General features: G+C 39.3%; 1 pseudogene; it reads right to left on the bottom strand.

The window, feature by feature from the left end:
• Positions 1 to 7,418, bottom strand: part of LOC108287752 — an 8,807-nt pseudogene extending 1,389 nt beyond the window's left edge.
• Between the last annotated feature and the right edge of the window lie 1,301 nt (positions 7,419 to 8,719).

Below are 8,719 nucleotides of genomic sequence, written 5' to 3'. Positions count from 1 at the left end.
TAACAGTAATCCTAGCTGGGCGCAGCGGCTCATGCCTGTAATCCTAGCACTTTTGGAGGCTGAGGTGGGTGGATCACGAGGTCAGGAGATGGAGACCATCCTGGCTAACACGATGAAACCCCATCTCTACTAAAAATATATATATTTTTAAATTAGCTAGGTGTGGTGGCATGCGCCTGTAGTCCCAGCTATTAGGGAGCTCAGGCAGGAAAATTGCTTGAACCTGGGAGGTGGAGATTGCAGTGAGCTGAGATCATGCCACTGCACTCCAGCCTGGGCAACAGAGCAATCCTCCATCTCTAAAAATAAATAAATAAATAACACTCATCCTAATTGGCATGAAATTGTGTGTAATTGTGATTCTGATTTGTATTTCTCTAATCATTAGATGTTGACCATCTTTTCATATGTTTATTGGCCATAAAATCTCTTTGGAGATTTTTTTGAAGTCCTTTTGCTCATTTTCAACTGGGTGTTTTGGTGTTTGAATTTTAAAAACAGATTCTGGATATTAATCCTTTATCAGATACATGATTTGTGAATATTTTCTTCCATTCTGTGAGTTGTGTTTTTACTCAGTTGATAGTGTCTTTTTTTTTTCCTTCACCATTGGTCATATTTCAGAGGCAGAGGATTTATTTGAGTAGAGGTAGAAGTAGTCATGAAGCAGACCTGAACTTTACCATGAATAGGCAGCTGGATTTTCTTTTTTAATTTTTGCTATTTTGCTATTTTATTTTCAAGGTCTCTTTCAGTCGTGCAAGAGTCAATTGAAGTATTGCTATAGCGACTGCTTTTATGATGAAGTATGACCAATTTACCTTGAAAAAAGCTTATGAAAATCTCTAAAATATCATACCAGAAGCTGATTTGTCTTAGTAATAATTCTGCTTTTGTGATATGATTTTATTTAAAGAAAATAGAACTTCATATTTGCTTGTCATTATAGGATAAATGTGAACTTGAGTAGTAACTGAAATTGTATGAGGCAATGGGATATGAAATGGATATTTCTAGTGTAATTTATAAGCAATATGGTTTACAAATGGTCATGGAAAAGTATCCAGGAATGTAATAATTGCTAGTATGTATTGAGCCCTTTCTAAATGTCATTTACTCTGACACTAAGTGCTTTGGGTGTGTTTCTCACCTTTCTAGCATTTCTGTGAGACGGATATCCTAGTTCCCCTTCATCTGTGGTTTTCAGTTTCCATGGTTCCTGTTAACTGAGGTCAACTGTGGTCTGAAAATATTAATAAAAAATTCCAGAAATAATTCGTAAGTTTTAAATGCAGGCCATTTTAAGTAGTGTGACAAAATCTTAGGCCATCCTGCTCCATCCCTCTGGGGCTGTGAACCATCCCTTTGTCCAGCATCTCCACACTGTCCATGCTACCTGCCCATTAGTGACAGTGATGTAGGAGCCCTCTAGGTTATCAGACTGACTGTCACAGTATCACAGTACTGTGTTCAAGAAACCCTTATTTTACTTAATAATCACCTCAAAGTGCAAGAGTAGCGATGCTGGCAATTCGGATATGCCAAAGAGAAGGCGTAAAGTGCTTGCTTTAAATGGAAAGCTGAACGTTCTAAACTAAAGAAAGGAAAAAAAAATAATATGCTAAGGTTGCTAAGATCCACAGTAAAAATTTTATCCATTTTTATCATGAAAAAAGAAAGAGAAATGTGTGCCAGTTTTGCTGTTGTACCTCAGACTGCAAAAGCTGTGGCCACAGTATGTGATCAGTGCTTACTTAGGATGGAAAAGGCATTAAATCTGTGGGTGGAAGACATTAACTGAAACATGTTCCAAATGACAGCAGTTGGGTCCAGGACTATCTGTGGTCTCAGGCATCCACTGCGGGTTTTGGAACATGTGCCATACCCGCACATGTTAAGGAGGACTATTATACTGTGCTGTTGTTTCCTTTTAAAACGAGGTAAGTGAGAAATAACTTCTTCAAGGTCACATCGTTTGTATAATAAATGGCAGGGCCGGGATTTGAACTCGGGCAATCTGTGCTGAGAACCCACGGGTTTAATCACTGTGCTTTCCTACCTTGTCCTGATTCCTCAAGGCAGGAGTATTTTTTTTTTTCTCCATCTCCTTGGTTTAAGCAATTCTCCTGCCTCAGCCTCCCAAGTAGCTGGGATTCCCAGCTATTTTTTAATATTTTTAGTAGAGACAGGATTTCACTATGTTGCCCAGGCTGGTCTTGAACTCCTGGCCGCTAGTGATCCACCTGCCTCGGCCTCCCAAAGTGCTGGGATTATAGGTGTGAGCCACCACATCTGGCTGGGAGTATTTTTCAAAATTTAAATTGCTGAGGTTTAGCACTTCCCTCAATTTGACATTAACTAAATTTTGTCTGAACATGCAGAGAATTGAATTTCACAAATGGAAACATTTAAGTTATATCATGTAGAATTGCAAAATTTACCTCAAGAACTCTTTGCTGTGACCCAATCACTATCTCACAAGTATTGAAGGATGAGGGTCTCTACAAAGGTGGGAAATAGACGTAAATTATTTTGTATCCTTTGGAGATTGTATCTTGTCTCAGTAGGTGAAAAGTAATTAAAGTTACAGTTTATTTTATCTCTGTAGGGAGAATTTGTTTGACTGAACAATATATAAATTTTGAATTCACATCTGCTTTCAAGAAGAATGTAAATTCTTAAAAGTAGAAATCAGATTGTAAGGATAATGGAAAATTTAAGTAGCATAATCAATGTAATATTGTTTTGTCCTCTAAGAAATACTACACATTTCATCTATCCATCGTTTTGGAAATCATTAATGGTTTTATTTGTTTGAGAGTTGCAGGTGATTGTTATTTTGAAATTCTAGCATTTTGGGTTATCCCGAAGGAAGCGCTTTTATAGCTGTTGCCCACAAGAAAATGACACCTTCTTTCATGTTCGCCACAGGAAGTCAGGCTCAGTGTACATCTTGTTTTGTTGAACTCGTATAGTGGATGGAATCCACTTTGTTGGGAGTGATGATAGTCTCTTGATGCACTAGATTTTAAAATTATAATAATATCCAGTTTGTGTATTTTTTCTTTTGTTGCTTCTTCCTATAGTGTTATATCCAAGAAGTCATTGCCATATCCAATGTAGTGAAGCTTTTACCAGAGTTTTCTCAGAGTTTTATTGTTTCACATCTTATGTTTAGGTACATTGTGAGATAATTTTTGCTTATGGTATAAGGTAAGGATCCCAACTTCTTTTTTGTTTTTGCATGTGGAGATCCAGTTTTTTCCTGATGTTATTTTTTGAAATCACTGCTGAATGGTTTGGGCCCTTGTTGCAAATTATTTGATCATATATGCCAGAGTTTATGGGTTCTGTATCATATTCTATTGGTCTATATGTCTGTCTCTATGCCCATACCACACTGTGTTAATTACTATAGCTTTGTAGTAAGTTTTAAAATCAGGAATGTGAGACTTCCAATTTTGTTCTTTTTTTAGATTGTTTTGGTTATTTGGGGTTCCTTATGAATTTTGAAATAGATTTTTCCATTTTTGCAAAAATAAAGCCATTGAGATGCTGATAGGCATTGCATTGAATCTGTAGATTGCTTTGGGTAGTATTAATATCTTAACAATATTAAGCCTTTCAATCCATAATGTATAATTTCTTTCCATTTATTGATGTCTTCTTTAATTTCTTTCAGCAACATTTTATAGTTTTCAATGTAAAAGTCTTTCACCTTATTGTTAGCTTTATTCCAAATTATTATTTATATATATTTATGCATATATATTATATATGTGTCTATATTATTATATGTGTGTGTATGTGTGTGTGTGTATATATATATATATATACATATATATATGTGTGTATATATATACACATATATATATGTATATATATATATTTTTTTTTTGAGATAGGATCTCGCTCAATTGCCCAGGCTGGAGTGCAGTGGCATGATCATGGCTCACTGCAGCTTCAACCTCCTGGGCTCAAGCAGTCCTCCTGCTTTAGCCTCCTGAGTAGACAGGACCACAGGAGTGTGCCGCCACCACCACCTTGCCCAACTAATTTTTTTTTCTTTTTTTTTGACAGAGTCTCACTCTGTTGCCCAGGCTGGAATGCAGTGGCATGATCTTGGCTCACTGCAACCTCTGCCTTCCAAGTAGCTGGGACTACAGGCATGCACTACCATGCCTGGCTAATTTTTGTAGTTTTAGTAGAAATGGAGTTTCACCATGTTGGCTAGGATGGTCTCAAACTCTTGATCTCAAGGGATCTGCCTGCCTTGTCCTCCCAAAATGCCGAGATTACAAGTGTGAGCCATGCCTGGCCCCTCAGCTAATTTTTAAAATTTTTTTAGAGACAGGATCTCTCTATGTTGCTCAGGCTTGTCTTGAACTCCCAGGCTTCAACTCCCAAAGTGCTGGAATTATAGGTGTGAACCACCACACCTGGGCCCCCAGTTGTTTTTTTATGCTGTTGTAAGTTGAATTGTTGTCTGAATATTCTTTTTGGATTGTTCATCATTAGTGTAGAGAAACACAACTGATTTCTGAATATTGATTTTATATTTTGCAACTCTGCTGAATTTATTAGTTCAAACAGTTTTTTTCAGTGAGCTCTTTAGGCTTTTCTACATATAAGATCTTGTCACCTGCAAACAGAGATAGTTTAATCTCTTTTCCAATTCAGATGCTGTTATTTCTTTTTCTTGCCTAATTGCTCTGGCTAGGACTTCTAGTACTATGTTGATTAGAAGTGGTGAAAGTGGATATCCTTTTCTTGCTCTATTGCCTTTTTCTTGTACCTGATCTTAAAGGAAACACTTTCAGCCTTTCACTGTTAACTATGATGTTTGTTGTGTCATTGATTTCTTTTTGGTATATACTTCAGGGGATAAACATGCATAGATTGGCGTAACTACTGCTGCAATCAGGATACAGAGCAATTCTGTCACTCCTCAAAAACTCCTGCATGCCACCTCTTTATTGTCACATCCTCCTCCTACCTTGAACCTCTGGCAACTACTAATCTTCTTTATTACCATAGTTTTGTCTTTTTGAAAATGTCATATAGTGTGTAATATGTTATGTCTGTGACTAAAAGCTTAAGTGTGACTGATGATTTTGCTAAGAACCATTTTGAGCAGCATTCTTAGTTTTCTGCAGAATTGTCCCAAACTGTGGACCTGATATCATTATCACAGTAAGAGGTTATGAACCTGATATCATTATCATAGTAAGAGGTCATAATCAAAGGTTCGTGTGTTAGATTGCCCTCACAGTACTGGCCTCTAAACTTGTATCTGTCTCTATCTTCTCGGTGGAGAAGGGTGTTGGCCAAATTCTAAGGCTAGTGGTTGATGATTGGGATTAAGCTTTTAGCACCTATGCCACAAGAAATAATAGGAAATAAGGTTATCATCTGTGGTACATGGTTGTTTCATGACCATCATGTGTTATCTATACATGAAGGTCAGTGAGGAGGAAATGTAGTATGCTAAAAACTAAAGGACTGTGCAAGATATTTTTTCAGAGAGATTATAAGGCAACTATCTTTGGCTTCTACTCTAGTGGTCAATGAATTAATTTTCCTGGTTTGTTGGATGAAACAAATTTAGTAAAATGGAAATAGTCATATTGTGTCTATTAGAATGCTTTTGACTGCAAGTAATAGAATATCCATTTACAAGTGACTGAAATAATGAGGAGGTTTATTATTTCACACAAAAGACATCCAGAGGCAGGTGGTTCTAGGGCTCAATCAGTGGTCTCAACAATGTCATGAAGAATGAAGCTTTTCCCATCTTCCATTCCATTGCCCTCACATGGAAACTTTTGGTCTCTTTCTTCCAAGATGGCTGCTGTAGCTCCAGGTACTAGGTCCTTAGACAATTGCATTGGTATGTGGGAAGCCAGAGGCAGCTCAGGTGATGAGAGAGCTCTCTCTTCTCATATGTGCTTGTTTTATCTTGAAGGAAAACTGTTTCCCAAATCCCCCCACAGACTTAGTGTTATGTCCTGTAGTCAGAACTGGGTCCCTTGGTCATTTGTTAACATGAAGGCAAAGTGGGTCTCTAGCATTTAAGTCATGTGGTGTGGGCTGGGACAGGAGGGATGGAAAGGAGGGCTGGAAGGCGAGGGAAGTGACTCCTGGAGAGGCAACAGATTTGCCTCACCCCGTTGTGAGGATTAAATGCAGTAATGTGGGTAAAGCACCTCTAATTGGGCTGGCACATAAAGGGCTCGATCCTTATTAATTCTTTTTATTTCATGTCTCCCTTCTCCCCTTCAGTTTTCTTTCCTCTTTTTTCACCTTTAGGAGAAATACGGAAATCCAAAAGTTTTGCCTCCCTTCCCTAGATAAAGGCCCTGCTTGTCTCTCACCCTCACCTACTTTTTGGAGTTCTGAGCTGGAGCTTCCACACACCTGTTGGGACCTCCTGGACCTCTCAAAAGTCCCTGACCTTAGACTGAATAATACATTTTTATGGCTGGTCCATAAAACTGAGAAATCCTAATAAAGAAAAAAGAGTATTTTATTATTACAATGTTAGCCTCTACTAGAAAATCATCTATTTCAGTGGAGTGAAGCTCTTTCCATACAAAAAAGGAGCAAAAGGCGCCCCGTCTGCGCCTGTCTGTACTGACTGCTGGCTCTGAGCACTGTAAGATGTTTCTTGCCAGTAGAGCAATGATTTCAATTTTTCCATTCCAACTGTGGTGAAAATGAATAAGAAAACTGAATCCTGCCTCTGAAAGCAGGATGCAGGTTCCACACTAATCAAAAAAGGAAGATTCATTATTAGACAATATTTCACTTCCCAGACTTTGAAAGTTTCTACATTTGTCAGAGTCGCTCTGAATCACTTCGTAGCCACCACAAGATTAGAATGGAGATATTGTACAAGCCTGACCCTTTGCAGTTAAGTTTTTTGCCCTTCTAAATGAGCTGCTCTTGCTACTCTCTGAGTCACTGCAATGCAGATCTCATAATTTCATCTCCTTCTCTTCTAATCATTTTACCAGATAGCCATTTTAAGGGCAGGGCAGGCATGCAGATTTTTTAAAAGGGGCCATTACGTGCCCTGAAATGCATATAATTAAGAAGTGCTAATGAAATCTCGACAGTGTCACCAGGTAAAGGAGAATAAAGCTTTTAGGAACCTGCTTAGTAGTGACAAATACTTCAAAAGGCCACATTTCTATTTGCCAAAGCAAAGCAGAGTTAACAATGGAATCGTGAGACAGTCCTAACGAAGGTGACCCTGGGCTCCAAGAAGCCCCCTTCTCAGACACGGGCTTCCCTGTTTCTCACCCAGTGGAGAAGCCAGCAGAAATCTGCTGTGCAGTCGTGTCACTTATGAACATCCAGAGACGACAGCGTTGACAACCGCAGGCCGTGGCACTGCGTGATTCTGTTGGACACATCGCAGATGAAAACCACCAGCAGCTGTCCAAAGCTGGTTTTCTCTTATTAAAGTTTAGTTAATAAAGCCTGTACTGTGAAACAAACCAGATGAAAACCCAGCCTTCATCCAGAAAGGCTTATTGTAGGCTGGGAGAGATGTTGTTTTGTCCAAATCAGTAGGTTTCTATCAATTTGAACACCTCTGCATGGACTTAGGTGCTCTGGGAGAACCCAGAGGGAGTTGGAAGCCTGCTAGGGCCATGTGGGGGCATTCCCTTTTCTGTCTTTGCTGGGGAGGGTAGGGCAGGAGACTGACATGCAGGAAACCGAGGGAAACCTATGTGTGTGAGGGCATGGAATCCTGCACAACCGTGTGGGCCAAGTGCAAGTGGATTCAAAAGGACACAAAGATTGGTATGAGATGATTAGTGCCTTCGAAACACGAGCCCCAGGTGGCTCATTTTGGTATCCTCAACATTGTGAACTTGTCACACAAGGTAGGGATTTTAACAAGTAAATTTCAAATAAAGGTGAAGTCTACACTTTCATTCACCCATAATTTCATCCTACCCCATTTTATACTTACTGCCTTTGCCCTTGTGCTTAAAATATACACCAAAATAAAAGCACCTCAAAACCCCAATGAGTTTCTAAACAGTCACACACTGACACGCACACACACGTGCTCAGAGTCTCTCATTGATTCTTGTTCTCTCTAAATCTCACGCTCACTTTATCTCTCCTCCATCTCCAGTACTGTAGCAAAGAGTTGAAGAAAAAGTAGAATAGTACTTCTTTTTCAGTTTTTCTAAATTTTCACCAACCAGTTCACAAAAGCATAAAGAAGAAGAATTAGAAAACTGGAGGGATGGCCTGGTGCAGTGGCATACACCTGTAATTCTAACACTTTGGGAAGTCAAGGCAGGAGGATCACTTGAGCCCAGGAGTTCGAGACCAGCCTAAGCAACATAGACCCAATCTCTACTAAAAAAAAATAGCTGAGTATGGTGGTGGATGCCTGTAGTCCCAGCTACTCAGGAGGCTGAGGTGGGAGGATTGTTTGAATCTGGGAGGTCACAGCTTCAGTGAGCTATGATTGCACCACTGCACTCTATGCTGGTGACAGAGTGAGACCTGTCTAAAAAAAAAAAAAAAAAAAAAAGTGGAGGCGGGAGACAATAGCAAGATGATGAGGGGGGAAGAGAAGAGAAAGAATGGACGAGAAAGAAAATCAGACAAGTCAAGCTTCCCATTGTGGGTAGGGAGTGAATTGGGAATGACGATGCTTTTCCCCTATTGGGGTTAAGGAATATGGCTGCCA

Source organism: Cebus imitator, unplaced genomic scaffold (genome assembly GCF_001604975.1).
Source record: "Cebus imitator isolate Cc_AM_T3 unplaced genomic scaffold, Cebus_imitator-1.0 Scaffold354, whole genome shotgun sequence".
NCBI lineage: Eukaryota > Metazoa > Chordata > Mammalia > Primates > Cebidae > Cebus > Cebus imitator.
This window is presented reverse-complemented; position numbering and strand designations above follow the sequence as displayed.